The sequence below is a fragment of the Euprymna scolopes genome, chromosome 6, assembly GCF_053919585.1.
Source record: "Euprymna scolopes isolate OS-2025 chromosome 6, ASM5391958v1, whole genome shotgun sequence".
NCBI lineage: Eukaryota > Metazoa > Mollusca > Cephalopoda > Sepiida > Sepiolidae > Euprymna > Euprymna scolopes.
In genome coordinates this window covers 176,578,301-176,596,042 of record NC_136487.1, presented here as the reverse complement: position 1 = coordinate 176,596,042, position 17,742 = coordinate 176,578,301, and the positions used below count along the sequence as shown (strand labels likewise).

Sequence of the window (17,742 nt, the reverse complement as noted above, 5' to 3'; positions counted from 1 at the left end):
TATCCAATTACTATTCAAAACATACCAGTTTTACACACAAGTATATAACATATATTGGTTTGGGCCGCCATGACAACCTGCCACAGTGCTGTAGAAAATAGAATAGAAAGAAAGTAACGAGCTACTACAAATACAATGTAGGAAAACAGAAAAGAAAGAAAAAAGCAGGGCGAAGGGAAAGACACAAAAAATAAGAAAATAATTAAAACAACACAATGAAAATATAAAAGTCTATGAAAAAGAGAGGATTTTATTAGGAAAAGGAGAGTAATATATGGTTTTATCAAGAAAAAACAGTATGGTTTGTCAACAGTGAAAGGAATATTGTCAAATTTAATTATTGTTTGAAATTATTTAATGTCACACATGCAGTTGTCATCACAAACTTACCTTGATTTGAAGTGACAACCACCAGAAGAGAGGGAGACTACAAAATAAGGTAACTTGTCTGTGGACAATTCACATTTGATGTTATTTGTCACTTTCTATGAAAAGAAAGTCCCTTGTGCAGTATTGTCCTGTTGCTGAACCATACTGAACATGTGTAACCCACACTCATGCACCTACAAATTAACGTCATTTATACATATATAATAGACACTAGGCGAATATATGTATACACTTGCTATCAAACATATAGTTTTACATGCAAGTATATAACAATGTTCTCATACGTTCGACGAAACATTATTTGCAAATATAAGAATATTCATATACTTCACACAATTTTGTATCTTTGTTAAATTTTATTAAATTAGTATACATTGTGCTTAATATATATTTTGTATCTCTATTTTCAATTTTCTTGACAGTTTGTTTAAGCTGGGAATAGAGCATCTTATTGGATAACAGACACTCATCTGCTACCTCATATATTCTAACCAAGAGATGATTTAAGATTCTAATTCAACCTTCAAATGATATTGTTGGAATCTCTCAGTTGGCTTTGGTTTATCAGGTATATTTGCAAGGAAGTTTTGAAATTCATTCTGATGAGTCTAGTTTCTATAATTACTCGAATGATCGTGATCTAAAGATTCCAGTTTCTCTTAATTTTTAATGTTGTACAAAACACTTTGGTATTTCATTATCTTCTATGACATATGTGTTTTCATATGACGAAACAAACTTGACTTCCGTGTAAAAGAAGACCCACATATTTGACAAGAATGTGGCTTTTCTCCTGTATGTCTTTGCATATGGCGCAGCAAATTTGCATTCTGTGTAAAAGAAGAACCACATATTTGACAAGAATGTGGACTTTCTCCTGTATGTGTTCGTATATGTCGTAACAAATTAGCCTTCTCTGTAAAAGAAGAGCCACATATTTCACATGAATGTGCTTTGTCTCCTGTATGTGTTTGCATATGGCGCAACAAACTTGACCTCCGTGTAAAAGAAGAACCACATACTTCACAAGAATGTGGTTTTTCTCCAGTATGTGTTTTCATATGTCGCAGAACATCTGCATTTAGTGTAAAAGAAGAACCGCATACTTTACAAGAATGCGGTTTCTCTCCTGTGTGTGTTTTTATATGCCGCAACAAATTTGAATTCTGTGCAAAAGAAGAACCACATATTTTGCAAGAATATGGTTTTTCTCCAGTATGTGTTCGCAAATGTCGCAACAAATCTGCTTTTTGTGCAAAAGATAAGCCACATATTTCACAAGAATGAGGTTTTTCCCCTGTATGTGTTCTCATATGTCGTAACACATCTGCTTTCTGTGTAAAAGAAGAACCACATATTTCACAAGAATGTGGTTTGTAATCCATAATTGCTAGTATATTCTATAGCAAATTTTTCTGATATATAAGATTCCAGATACTTCACAACAAGGTAGCCTGTCTCCCATATATGGTAGCAAAACTTGACTTCTGTAAAAGAAAAATTCGAAATATTTTACAAGAAATAACAATAAATTATTAAACATTCATATTTTTCAATGTTAGTAAATATATTTCCATTTTATCTTCGATAATTTTACTGACTTAAGTTTTTCTAGTTAGCAGGATGTTTTTATTCTTCGGCTGATATTCAACTGTAAATGTGTAAATGTTTTATAAACATCTACTTAATTCAACACATCTAATGCTTAAACTGAAACTATCAAATACAATGACAGTTCACACAAAAATGTAGTCAAATCATATGCACGCTGTCTAGTTACTAGTGTTCAAGCACATGTATTTGATGACTTTAATGTCCGCCTTAGTAATTGGCTTTGTTTCTTTAATTACAGTCATAGCGATAGAGCTTTTATATAACCCATTCCCTGAACAAACTGTCACACTCTCAATCAATCTCACAGATTGTCAGAATAAGCGAGTTCTCTATTTAGACCTATTTCTGACCACCTTCCCTGAGGATTGTGTGAAAAATATCTATAGTCCACTCATGAAGGCTGATCACATTGTGATATTAGTAGACATTACCCTAAACTCTTAACCTTAAGTTGGAGAGCCATTGTATAAAATGCCAAAGGTACTTCAAGGCAGGGAAATCATCATCGATCACATCAGAGGTGCACATTAGAATAGTGTACAAATGACTAAATGATTTGAAGAAGAAATTAAAGCACGTTTCCACACAAAATTTATATAGCAAACACCAGTTTACTCAATGATTCATTTGTACTTGTGTGGCTGCCATTGCTTAAAAGCATTGTGTATCTCGCAGATTTATCTGACATAAGTACAGTACAAAATGATAAAATTTATAGAAACTAAAACTGTAAGACTGAAATAGCCGCAGACAAGAGAGCACATACAAAAATAACTAGAACATGCACGAAATAGCAGAAAACAGAAACTCACGATTTCTGCAAAATGTATAACGGTGTAATAAATAATGGGCAATCAACTATTTCGCTTTATCCAACAATTAGCAGGTTGTTTGCATGGCAACCAAAAAGGCTAATCTGCTTGTCTGGCATTTTGCCTCTATCTGCATTTAAGACTGAACAAACCATTTCTTCCCAAATTCTCATTTGCAGACAGAATTACTATTCAATGTTCTGAAAATCACCCATTCTCATGTTTGTAATATCATAAAAAATATAAGCACCTGGAATGTGTGTAGGTTTGATCTTATTCTATTCTACAAAAATAATGCTCCGCTGATGTTGTCCTAGTTCTCTCCAAAATCTACAACAAATGCCTTGCTGAATCTTGCTTCCCTGACTACTAGAAAATTGATTGTGGTATTAGTTTTTTTTTTCAAGAAATCTAAGGGAAAGAATTGAATCACTCAAGTATCGCTCTATTAACAGCTCAGTCAAACACTCAGTCAAACACTAGTCCACCACCTCGTAATTCTAAACTGTTTTGAACCGACAGCATGGATTTAGGTAAGCTTGTTCTAGTGCAGATATCCTAACTGTAATTTATCCTGTACTTGATAAAGCAGGCAAGGCATAGATTTATCTAAGTCCTTGGACAGAGTCTGGCATAATGGTCTTTTCATGAAAATTGAATCATATGGTATTATTAGACAAATACTTAATATAATCACATTCTTCTTTGATAATATACCACGCAGCAAACTAAGATTCTTTGCTTTAACAATTACAAAACTTTTTCTCAACTACTGGTTGCCATTATTAATAATATGCTAGCTAAAAACTCTTTGGCTTAACATTCAAATGCAAATGAAGTGGAATAAACACATTTAGAACATTGCCAAGTTTGCTGAAAAGAAGGTGGACTCTCTATACCATACTAGTAAATTTTTCACACATGAATGTATTCTATATATCTATAAAGCCAGATTTCATCCATGCATGGAGTATTCTTGTTACATCTTGGCTAGTGCAACTGCTACTAGTCTCTCGTTTTTAGATATGGTCTAAAAAGTAGTTTCTAATCTAATAGGTCCTGTGGTCAGATAAACTCCAACACTTATCCCATTGCCGCAATGTAGCATCTTTGTACTTGTTTTACAGATATGTGTTCTCATACTCAAAACACTTGTGTCCCTCAACGTATATATACTAACTGGACAAGCTGCAAATTTCAACCCCCACAATAAATATCAGAAAGCAAACTACTTTGATAGTTTCTTCCTTCTAAATGCTAGACTTTGGAATTCTCTCCCAGTTTTCTGTTTCCCTGTGTGGACATGCAAAAGTTTAAGTGTGAACAGACATCTCTCTGCTCAACACCTTACATATTATCCCCGTAGATTTGATCCCAACTAGTATCCCTTTATGTTCAAATGCATGTATCTTGCTTGGCATAAAAACAAATAATAGTGGCAAATAACACATGGTATGTAATTGAAAAACAACTAATCTCTAATTAGTAATTATTTTTTGAGACAAGTATAATATAACAGTGAAATAAAGATGATTTTTACTTTTGCTCCAAGTATGTGAAATCATTAGACATTCAAAATTTATTCGCAACCCTTAAAATAATAAAAGGAAAACACAATTAGCAAAAACAAGCAGTATTTAATATCTAGACTCTGTCTCCAGAGAAATAATTTAGATAAAGACGCATATCCAATAACAAATGCAAGAAACAACAGTAATTATCAAATGCACTAAAAAATAATTTGAATAAAACATATAACTCTGAAAACAAACACATGCATGGGAAGAAACAATAAACTCGATCAATTGTTAAAAAGAAGATAAATTAAATGTATATTTGAAAGTCATTAATAAGGGGAAAGTCTACACAGGTGAAATCAAGTCAAATCAAAGTCAAGTTAATTCAGTGAAATGACAATGACCTAATAAAACGCAGTGTGTGGCTATAGAAACAATTCCATCCAAGGAGCGTTTGAAGTATTTTTACTTGTATTTGTAGCGACTATCATACTTTCTTTTGAGCACAAACTTCATATTGAACAATTGCAGTCCAGGTTTGAATATGCTCCTTCACATATTGTAGGAGGACAACTTTTATAATAGCTAGCGATAGATGATATAGTTACATAAAATATTTTTGAAAGTGAATCAGAGTTAGCCAGTTAGTTGTCTGGTAAATGGAAAGGGATTCTATCTCTGCAGTCTACAGAAGCGTTCAGTGGACTAACTAGTAGAAGAATGTAAAAGTTCTTAAGAAGTGTGTAAACTATACTCAGTGTTTTGGTGTTTCCATTCAGAAGATACCTTCATTTGAGGTTCGAATCACTAGTACAGAGGGAGGAAATAAAAAAGGTATGTGAGTTCTCTGGTCCCAAGCAAATAAAGATAATATTCGTCACTTTCATATTAAAAACTGTTCCTCATGTGTTGTCCCATTGCTGAACTATATTGAACATATGTAACACACATTCATGCACTGACAAATGAACATTATTATACAGGCGACAATACATAAATACACATCATTTATACATAAATAATAGACACTGGGCGTATATAGATACGTATACACTTGCTATCAAACATATACCAGTTTTACACACAAATATATAACAATGTTCTCACATGTTTGACTAAACATTATTTGCCAGTACAAGAATACTTCAAATAATTGTCTTAAATAATTTATTATAATTTTACAATATCCCTGTGCTTCATATATTTTTATGTCTTTATTTTTAATTTTCTTAGTTTGTTTAAGCTGGGAATAGAGCATCTTACAGGATACCAGACATTCACTTGCTATCTTATATATTCTAACCAAAAGATAATTTTAAGATTCCAATCCTCTTTTTAAGTGATATTGTTTGAATTTTTGGTTCAACAGGTATATTTGCCAGGAAGTTTTGAAATTTTTTCTCATAAGTATAGTTGTTTCTATAACTATTGGATTGATCGAAATTTTCCTAAGATTGCCGCCTCTTTTAATGTCGTATATAAAACTTTGGTATCTCAAAATCTTCTATGACATATGTGTTTTCATATGACGAAACAAACTTGACTTCTGTGTAAAAGTTGAGCCACATATTTGACAAGAATGTGGTTTTTCTCCTGTATGTCTTTGCATATGACGCAGCAAATTTGCATTCTGTGTAAAAGAAGAACCACATATTTGACAAGAATGTGGACTTTCTCCTGTATGTGTCCGTATATGTCGTAACAAATTAGCCTTCTCTGCAAAAGAAGAGCCACATATTTCACATGAATGTGCTTTGTCTCCTGTATGTGTTTTCATATGGCGCAACAAACTTGACTTCCGTGTAAAAAAAGAGCCACATACTTCACAAGAATGTGGTTTTTCTCCCGTGTGTGTTTTCATATGCCTCATCACATCTGCATTTAGCGCAAAAGAAAAACCACAGACTTCACAAGAATGTGGTTTTTCTCCTGTGTGTGTTTTTATGTCGCAACAAATGTGAACTCTGTGTAAAAGAAAATCCACATACTTCACAAGAATATGGTTTTTCTCCAGTATGTGTACGCATATGTCGCAACAAATCTATTTTTCGTGCAAAAGAGCCACATACTTCACAGAAATGTGATTTTTCCCCAGTATGTGTTCTCATATGTCGTAACACATCCACCTTTTGTGTAAAAGAACAACCACATATTTCACAAGAATGTGGTTTATAATCCATGTTAGTATATTCTATAGCAAATTTTACTGATATATAAGACTCCAGATACTTCACAATATGGTGGCTGTCTCCAATATATGATAGCAAAACTTGACTTCTGTAAAAGAAAAGTGCAAAATATTTTATAAAAAAACATAAAATAAATTATTAAACATTCAGATTTTTTCAATGTTAGTAAAAAATATATTTCAAATTTCCTTCGATAATTTGACCGAGTTAAATTTTTCTAGTTAGCAGGATATTGTTGATTCTTTCAAAATACTTAATAGGACTTTCGTTTTCTAAAACATTTTTTTTATTTATTAAATTTTCTTAGCATACTTTACATTAAGGTTGTGTTACACTAAAAAAATGACAAGGGAAAACATGAATGTCATAACAATTTTTATATATTTTTTACAGAATTTGATTTTAAAACTGTCATATGCTTTGTAATGCTATTATATCACTGCTACCCACAATTTATGGTTCAGGAAATGTGTATGAAGAACTGTGTACTTTACGACGTTCTCATGTCACCAATAGAATGAAGATCAATTACCAATCTTTTCTTAATTTCATTTTCGCCCCAAGTAAGGCACATTGCAACTTTGATGTACGGGGCTACTATCAGGGATCTAAGTTTCAGGGGTATTATGTGGGGAGTTTAGCAGCAAGGTGTTTTTTATTCAAATTACACTTAAATTTCTGCATGTCAGTACCATTGGGGAAGCAGAAACCAGAAGAGAATTTCAAAGTCTAGCCGTTCTGGGGAAGAAGCTATTATAGTAGGAGGCTTTCTTACATCTAGGGACCTCTACTGTGTAGTGGTGGGACTTCACTACTTGTTGAGGGTATTTTCGTCAAGAGGGTACAAGGGTTTGTAGTTTGTTAGAGCATCCAGCATTAAAATACTTGTAAAACAGCCAGAGGGATGCAACATTTCATCTATGAGACAGAGGCTGAAGCTTACATGACAGTTCACGACCTATCAGGTTGGCAAATCTCTTTTGAACCCTGTCCAGAAGCAAGAGACTAGTAGCAGATGCACCAGCCCAAATGTGATAGTAGTACTTCATACATGGGCGAATGGTGGCTTTGTAGAGGTACAGGATACTTTCAGGTGTAACTTTCTACCATTATCATGTTAAAAAGTTACTTACACCTGAAAGTATCCTGTACCTCTACAAAGCCACCATTCGCCCATGTATGAAGTACTACTGTCACATTTGGGCTGGTGCATCTTCTTTGCAGAAGCCTTAGCAATGATCTCGATGTATATATTCCAATTCATCTTCCCTGTGAATGTTATATGTTGGTTGTAATGCTATGCATCACATGGAAAGAAACCATGCACCCTATTTCTATTTAGCTTTTCCAATGCCCAAAACTTGTTGATTTGTGATGTTAATGGTCTTCTTGTATGCGCTTTTTTTGTATCATAAACATTAACTTTGTTCACCCCATTAAGTGCTAAAAATGAAACTATCAAATACAATCAAATCAGATGCAGACACTATCTAGATACTAGTATTTGATCACTTTAATGTCCACCTCAGTGCCTTTAATTACACAGACGCAGGTGGTAGTAACACATAGCTTTTATATAACCCATTTCCTTATACAGACTGTCACATTCTCAATCAATCTCATAGACTGTTAGGATCAGCAAGCGTCACGTTTAAACCTACATCTGACCACAGTTCCTGAGGATTGTGTGACACATATCCATAGTCCATTCATGAACTTTGATCATGCAATATCAGTAGACATCACCCTAAATTCTCAGCTTCAAGTTAAAGAGTCATTACTTTAAATGACAAGGGCTGGGAAGTAACCATGGACCACATCAGAGATACCCAGAGTGTGCGAATGAGGCTGCTGATTGATTCAAAGCAGCAATTGAAGCACATTTCCACACAAAATCTTTATAGTAAACACAACTCTACTCAATGGTCCATTTCTATTCGTGTAGCTTCCATTGCTCAAAAGCAGTGTGTATATCACAGATTTATCCAACATACAGTAAAAAAATGATAAAAATTTATAGAAGCTAAAACTGTAAGACTGAAATGCGGACAAGAGAAAGCATACCAAAATCACCAGAACATGCACTGAATAGCAGAAAACAGGAACTCACGATTTATGCAAAATTTATAACCGTGTAGTAAATGATCGGCAATCAAGAATTTCCCTTTATCCAACAACCATGAGGGTGTTTGTATGGCAACCAAATAGGCCAATCCGCTTGTCCTACCGTTCGTCATATCTGCACTTTAAATCCAACAAACCATTTCCACCCAAATTTACCTTTGCGGACATAATTATCATTCAATGTTCTGAAAATCACCCATTCTCATGTTTGTGATATAAAAAATCTAAGCACATGGAAGACGTGTGAGCCTGATAATATCCCTTCTATATTATAAAAATACTTCTCCACTGAAGTTGCCCCTATTCTCTCCAAAGTATGCAAATACCTCAATGAATTTTTCTTCCCCGACTACTGGAAAATTGATTTGTGATACCAGTTTTTAAGATTCCTGGTGAAAGAACTAACCTACTCAATTATTGCCCCATTAGCAGTCTTCCTCTTTGCTAAAATCAATCAAGCAGTAATCCATAACATCATAATACTAAACTTCTTTTACTGATAACATGGTCTTAGGCAAGTTTCTTCTACTGCAGATATCTTAACTGTAATCTTTGAACATATATATCATGCACCAGATAAGGCAGGCAGGACTAGGGCAGTAGCCATAGATTTATCTAAGGCCTTTGACAGAGTCTGGCACAATGGTCTTTTCATGAAATCGTATGGTATTATTAGATAAATTCGTAATATAATCACATTCTTATTAAACAATATACACTGCTGCCAAAACTAAGATTTTTTTCTTTTAACAATTAGAAAACTCTTTTTAAACTACTAGTTGCCATTATTAATAATATGCTAGCTGAAAACTCTGTGGCTTAACATTCACATGCAATATGAAGTGGAATAAACACATTTAGAACATTGCCAAGTTTGCTGAAAAGAAAGTGGGCTCTCTACACCATGCTAGTAAATTCCTCACACATGAATGTATTCTATATATCTACAAAGCCAGATTTCATCCATGCATGGCATATTCTTGTTACATCTTAGATGATGCAACTGCTACTAGTCTCTTTTTAGATAGGATCCAAAAAGTTGTCTCCAACCCAATAAGTCTCGCAGTTAGATAAACTCCAGCCTCTGTCCCATCACCGCAATGATGTATCCCTGTGCTCGTTTTACATTTTAATGGAATGTGCTCTGATACTCAAAACACTTGTGCCTCTCACCATAAATATCCTCCCCAACCCAACAAGCCGCAAAATCCTACCCCTACACTGTAGAAATCTCTAAATACATGAAAGCCATCTACTCTAATAGTTTCATGCCTGAAACTGCTAGACTTTGGAATTCTTTCCCGGTTTCCTGCTTCTCTGTGTGAACATGCAAAAGTTCAAGGGTAATGTGAACAGACATCTTGCTGCTCAACTCCCTACATAGTGTCTCTGTTGATAGGGTCCAAAATGCACTGTCTTGCTTGGGAAGAATAAGAATTTAAAAATAAATATAGATGTATTGCTTTTATTTTGCTTGTAATGCATAAATTTTTTTAATTTTCAAGAAAAGAAAACATGTCAAAATCAACCAAAATATGTTTTTTATTCACTTTTTAAACAGTATGATTTACTCAAGATAATTTTCTCCAATGTTGATCACTAATACTAAGACAGATTAAAAACAACTATAACACTACATTAGTTCTTCAGAAAAAATGATTAAATTCAACTCTTCTGCATATTAAAATTTAATGGCTTCAGATTATTCTTACAGATAATAAAATAAGTGAAACTTAAATGTTCAACCCTCACTACAGATGATAAAGTTTAATAGAATAAAAACAATTTACCCTTTTCCCTCTCTGCGCTGCTGTCGACCTATTCCATGAATCCCAAAGCTCCATCATGAAAAGTTTCCAGAAAAATACATGAGTCGTTCCCCTTAAGTATCCAATTTACCAAATTTCCACTACTAACGATTACTAACCTATTGTCCCATTGACTACTATACACTCTTTAATCTTTATCCTCGAGTGGTTTCAGGGCCTTGATAAGTGGTGACTCCTATGTAAAAACAAGAAAAAAACATGATCTAAATTATTTCATTATATTAACAATTATGTATAGGAGAACTCCTGTAATATTGCTTCCAGAAAAAATTTTAAATTATTCTTAAAAATAACAAAAGAAATCAAGGTTGAATGATCAATCCACACTAAAGACGATAATAATTAAATAACAGTGCCTGACAGAAAAAGAACAATCTAACCCCCATGAGTAAACTGAAGCGTTCACTTTGAGATTTAAGTATACTGACAATTAGTTGGGGGAAAGGTATAACCCCTGTTAAATGTTGCTGAATTTTTTAGATAAGGATTGGTTATTTGTATTATTTGGATTCATCGGACTAACCTCCAACCTTCAATTGTAAAAGTGATATTCTCCTGAAGGTTGAATTCTTAGTGTGAGAATCTGAAAAATGCAATTGCGAATTAATTAGGGCCTGTATCCAGTCATGGCTGATGAAACAGGAGCATGCTAACCCTGTGAAGTAAATCAAGGGTTTCGTTCAAAAGTGTCAAAATTCCTGAGTTTGACAGAAACATTCCTGAGTTCAACAAGATACACGTGAAGAAGGTCAATGGGTACTGTGGTTAGAAGCTAAGAAAAAACAAGTCTTATCGTGGGTGCTCAGTAAGTGAGTTCAGGCCGAGAAAAGGAAGAACAAAGATGGCAGCCAGCATTTTATTACGTGCGTTCTCGCATAATCTCGTGTGCGCGTGAAGCTGGAAACTACAAAACGAGCTTCATTTCTCAGTGCTAGGTGATTCCAGATTGGGCAGGAGAGTAGGCACAAAGGGAGTGGAGATACTTTCTGAAATTATAATCCTTTTTTGTGTGTTTGAGGTGAACCCCACCCCCATTACGGTTCAGTTACATCGACTGAAATGTTGTGAAAAGAGCACTCAAGATGGAAATAGTGGTTTAATGTATCCAGATAATGCATATTTCCTTATTTTAACAATTATAAGAACTCCTGTAAATATTGTTTTCAGAAAAAGTTTTAAATTATTATTACAAATAACGAAAAAAATGAAGGTTGAATGTCCCTCATTACAGATGATAGTGCCTGACAAAATAAGAATAATCTACCCCTGTGGTGCAAATAAAGCATCATTAAGGGAAAGTTTTCCTACTGTTAATTCATGACATTATTAAGAAAAAGTGCTACTTACTTTTCCATTAAAAATAAAGAATCTAAATTAATTTTTTTTTACAAAGGAGTCACCACATATCAAGGCTCGAAGGTGACTTGAGGATAAGAGTTAATGAGTGTACAGTGGTCAAAGGGTACATGTCATACACTCGTTAATAGCAGAAATTTGGTAAATTGGATTACTTAAGGTGATAGCTCATCAACAATTTACTCACATTGGACTTGAAGACAACCATATTGTAGTCAACTGACTACAACTTGGATGTCTTCAAGTCCAACGCTAACAAATTCCTAATGAACCGCCCTCTTAAGTAAACACTTCATTAAATCTCCACACTAACGTACTGTACTTGCAATAACCCTTATCCATGAGTTGCTTCTGGGCCTTGATAAGTGGTGAACATGGTGTAAAAAAAAAAACAGAACAGTGTTCCACACGCGAGCAGTTCTCAGAAAGAAGCTTTGTTCATGGAATCTACCTTTAGGTTTAGGCAGAGTAAGAGTGGGGGAAATTATTGATAGTGGTTTCAGTTAGATGAGTATTTTTCATGAAAGTCAGGACAGTGAAGATATGTAAAAACAGACAACAACTTACCTTCCTGTGTGAAAATAAGAATAGGATGATGGTTGAGAATGCTGATACATTGGTTGAAACCTTTATTCAATTTTGCTAAATAGTTCATGCAAAAATCAATAAATAAAATAATTTTGTTTTAACTTGAAAATCGCATTTATTGTTTGACATTTCAGCCACAAATTTTCACCTAATTTTCTGAAAAATAAAAATGAATAACATTATCAATTGCAGTCACAATGGTTTTCTGATTATCCATCACTTTCCATACTCTACCGGGTGGATTGATAAAATTGTTGCCCTAAAGAAGCAACACTAAAGCTTTATTTTTAAAGTTTTATTGAAAGTATCAATTTCGGTAACTTGATCATGTAAGAGACTTGACATAAATTCAATTTAGCTGCCTTCAGCCTCAATCACTGCCCTCATACAGGTTCAGAACTCGAAATTTTTTATAATCGAAGTAAATAAAATTTTGTCGATTTTCTTCAAATCTTTTTAAAGAAAACTGATTTAAAAAAAACAAATATTGGATAATTTGCTATTAAAACTGTTATTTTTTTTTAAATTTGATTTTTGCTCTTTTCATTGAAAAAAATTAGGGTTTGAATTACATTTTTCAAGTAGTTATAAGCTTGTAAAGATAGAAGGTTGAATTATTCAATTTTTTCCCCACATTCTTAAGATCAGTTTCTGACACTGCTAGTGCACTCATCCTCATATATTCGCACGGATACTAATTGAATTCATTACATATATGCAAATTATATTGCGCCCCCTTCCCCCAACAAGATAACACTACACATATAATGATTCGATTGTGCCAATGTAGTAAAATATATATTCTAAAACAAAGGTCACGTTTGAATAAATACTTAACAATGCAATGGAGATAAGTACACATTGCGAATGAAGGGAATCTGGGATGCTAAAAATGTACACAACGATTCTTTTAAATCTATTTAAAAAATATCTTTTATTTATTTATTTATTTTTAATTCCATTAAAGCATTTTCTTCCAGTGATGAGAGTTGCCGAGTCTGTCATTTTTCCCCTGAGGAGAATTTGATTTTTCCACATTTTTATCAACTTTTTTTAAAACTTAAATTACCAGTAAAAAGCAGATAATCTAATTTGAATTTTAAAAACTTAAACATTTTTTCCATAGACAATTTTTTTTTTATAATTGTTGAGTCACTATTGAAAACAATACAAAAAAAGGCAATCGATGGCTAAAAATTTTCAAAAAAATATCCAGATACGCTACAACAGAACACCGACAACTCTACTTTGTTTTTTTATAGGTGATTGAGGTCGTTGACAACGAATCTGATAGTCAAACTTGGGGCAAATTTATCGTTTGCATGGTATTAACCCCTGAACCCACAAACTACTTTCCACCATTTTGCGCGCTGTAGCATAAACGACGGCTTCAACAAGCAAACTGCCTTCTCACATAGCGTACAAATCTTCTGCGGAAAATTTGAAATTAGATGAAAAAGAAATAAAGCAAGAAAAGAAAAGCACACCAAATCTGAGGGGGGGGTGTAATTTAATTTTTTTTTTTTTTTCCAGAACATAGAATTTTCTAATTTTCAAAAATACATTATAGCACTTTTTGAGTGGAAAATTTAAGATTAGCTGAAAAAGAAATAAAACAAGAAAAGGAAAGCACTCCAAGTTGGGGAGGGGTGGGGGTAATTTAATTGTTTTTTTGTTTATTTTTCCTGGAACATAGAATTTTCAAATTTTCAAAAAGTAACGCACCGACATTTACCAATTAGAACACTATTTAACATTTTTTGAAGATTATACTGTTTACATTGGGGGCGCAAGCGGCGGGGGGGGCGGATGTGGTGTTGGGGCACTGCAGCAGCATAAACGACCGCTTGCTTCACCAAGCAAACTGCTTTCTCACATGGCATATCAATCAAAAAATTACGGACTGACATTTTTTAATGACTTACAATTGAAGAAAAGTACAATAAATTGGGGGACCTTTTGGGGGGGGCAACACCACATCCGCCCCCCCCCCTTCGCGCTGAATGTAAACAGTAAAATCTTCGAAAAATGTTACGGAAAAACGGTTAACTAAATTGCAGAAGCAGTGAAGCAAAGCACCTATTAAGCCACATAAGTTCTATAATTGAATCCTCCCCCCGCAAAAAAAGATGAAAAACATAAAAATGTTTGGTGCTTATGTTTTTGTAAACCGCATTAAAAACTACGTGAGACAAAAAGAAAAAACAGGTCCCCCAATTTATTGTACTTTTCTTCAATTGTAAGTCATTAAAAAATGTCAGTCCTTAATTATTTTATTGATACGCCATGTGAGAAGGCAGTTTGCTTGGTGAAGCAAGCCGTCGTTTATGCTGCAGCGCACGCGCGTAGCGTAAACGGAAGCTGCAAAATGGTGGAAAGTAGTTCGTGGGTTCAGGGGTTAATACCATGCAAACGGTAAATTTGCCCCAAGTTTGACTGTCAGATTCGTTGTCAGCGACCTTAATTACCTATAAAAAAAAAATAAAAAATAAAAAAAACAAATAAGAGTGGTCGGTGTTCTGTTGTAGCGTATCTGGATATTTACCAAAATTCCGTTGTGCACGTTTTCAGCATTTTCACTAATTATTCGTTTAGTCAGTGTAGTTATCTCCCTTATATCTTTAACGTCTTCTGCAAATGCGCTAAAATAAATGGAGTCATACTTACTTTTTATGTAATCGGCTTTCGGTTGATTTTATCTCCTTTAATAAAGGAAACAATTTGTTTCAAGGCAAGCTGAACATTAAAATTCAAGATGGCGAACGGAAGAGCGGGTTCGCAGAAAACAAAATTAATAACAAAATAAAAGAAGAAAATCGTTTTGAGTCAGGGTTTATGTCTTTGATGAATATTACGGATAAAATTAGTATTATTTTATTGATCTCAACATTTTAATATTTATATGAGAAAGCAAAAAAAGATTATAGGCTTCAACATAATAATCATCTCTGCCAGCCTGGGACCGAATGTGATCATTACCGGCGTAAAGCTTTTCTGAATAAATTTGCTATCATGCTGAGCTCGCTCCATCATTTGGCTACCGAAAACAACTTAGGGATTACCGGAAACCACTAAAATATTACCGATAGGCGATAAAAGTGAGATATTATTAATAAATGTGTAGTAATTTCTTTTATTTCAATATTCATAAACAGTAAAACTTATAAAAAGTCGATAAAAATTCATGATCGTTTAGTTACTATGGCAACTAAAACATGTCCTTTGCTCATGCGTAGGGAGAAGTCAGTGTTTTTTTATGGTGTTCGGCAGGGAACTCAAATCGCGACCATTACCCCGAAACAAGTAGAGAGAAAAGCGCGACTGGTCTCTGATTTCATGACGAAGTCGAGACTATGGGTCGAAACAGAAACATCTTTCTCTAGCAAGCAAAAAAGAATTTAAAAAATGTGTTAGCAAATAGGGACTACTTGAGAACAGTTACAAACATTTAAAATAATTTTTATTAATCAGAAAAAGCTCTTTTATTTATTTATTTATTTATTTATTTATTTATTTGTTCTAAAGGTGTTGGTGTAGGTAGGTGTATCAGAATTGGGGGGGGGGGGTTGACATCCAAAATAGACTATTAAAGTTGTTTTAAAAATAATAGAAATATTATTTTTAATTTAAAAAAAAAAACAGTGTTTACAAAGTGCCGGTGCGGTGCGCGTTCAACCAGCCATTTTTTTTTTATGTATGAAATCAATGGAATTTTACGAGTGAAATTTTTTTCAATTTTTAAACTTTAAAAATCTATCAAAATTTTTCTATTGGTTAAATTTTTACGCTATTTTCAAGGTCAATGTGAAATTTTATGCTCTTTCCAGTAAACCAGATATAATATTTTAGACAAACGTTTTTATTTAATTCACCCCCCCCATTTTGAAATGTCTATTAAAATTTAAATAATTAATTTACGTACCAAAGTTTTATAAAAGATCAGTAAATAAAATATTCTAAGTTAAAACAAAAAAAATAAGTGTTTTTTGGAAATTTACCTGTGAAGTCCAAACCTTTTTTTCACGTTGATTTTTTTATTATTTTTATTTTTAATGGAAGCTCATGTTATGCTGTTGCGGACCAGGATATAAATACCCTAACTCGCTACAAGAAAAAATAATGAAACGAACTAAATGAAGGAAACAAAGAACTTAAATGCTGGAATAAAATAAACATGTCGTTTATTTTCTGTTGAGAAATGAAAGTCTTGGGTGTACACGTGTTCATTCGCTCTTTGATGACGTGGAAGGAAAGGGGAATGCAATAGAGAAACGCGAAGTGGCAAGCCGGCCTGTAGAAAGAGAGGGTTAAGCTCAGTAGAGAGTCGCGCACATGTCTGTGTTGATGGACCAAAGCCGAAGGGGAGATAGAATGAGAAAGTCAATCCAGATTATGGAGATAGAAAGCGTATAAAGTGTACGTACTGTTTGTTAGCTTTTTGCCCCACATAGTAGCAAGTGGCGTGAGGTACGCGCGTGCGCGCATGCCGAAAAGGCACGCTGTCATTCCATAGACCGGACAAAGGGCTGGAAACAGCTTGTCTCTTGCTTTTATACTTGTTTCCAGTCGTCTTTTGCGCATGTGTGGATTTCCTGTGAAAGGAAGTGACGTCGTCCATCTGTGCTTACATGTGCGTACGTGTGCGCGTATGTGAGTACATGTGTGTGCGTTACCGTGTGTGTGTGTATACACGTGAATGTGAGTGTATATACGCGAACGTGAATATATGTACGTGTGTGGACGTGCGCGCGTATGTTTGTGTGCGCCTATGTATGTGACAAGTAATATAGCTTGAGATGTGAACGCATGTTTTTGTATGAGACTAGAAAAGGCTCGCGCAATACTCCTCTTCCTAGGAAAAAAAATATATGCAGTGTATATATATATTTATATAAATATATATATATATATATATATATATATATATATTTTTTTTTTGTAAGTAATGTTTTCGGCAATTGACTTTTTGTCTTGTTTTTTTGCTGTTGGTGTGGTTGCTTGAAAAAAACATCAAAAACGGAGTGTGTTTGTAAAAAAAGTATTTACTTACGCGTGAAAAAGGCGTTTGCTCTTTTTTTAGGGTGATATTTGTTTGGTTGTTTTTTGTGTGCTGACATGTGGAACGAGTTGCTTGGACAGAGAAGTGAATTGTTCATTTGGAAGGAAAATTTTTTTGTTTCGCTATTGATGTCGTGTGTCAAGTTGACGGTATCTTCGCAAGTGAGTCTGCGGTAATGCGTGCATTGTCTGTAGGGGCGCTAGTTGCGCATTTGTTCTTGTCGAACGGGGTGTGATTGCCGGCTGTCAACGAAACTTCCAAGTT

At 34.0% G+C, this 17,742-nt stretch overlaps 1 long non-coding RNA gene across 1 annotated transcript; it reads right to left on the bottom strand.

Annotated features, from left to right (window-relative positions):
• Positions 1 to 223: 223 nt before the first annotated feature.
• On the bottom strand, positions 224 to 15,761 carry LOC145278119 (uncharacterized). Its single transcript, XR_013868346.1, has 2 exons — positions 15,087 to 15,761; positions 224 to 1,877 (listed from the first exon to the last, which is right to left on the bottom strand). It is a non-coding gene; the product is annotated as an uncharacterized LOC145278119 (long non-coding RNA).
• Positions 15,762 to 17,742: the final 1,981 nt, after the last annotated feature.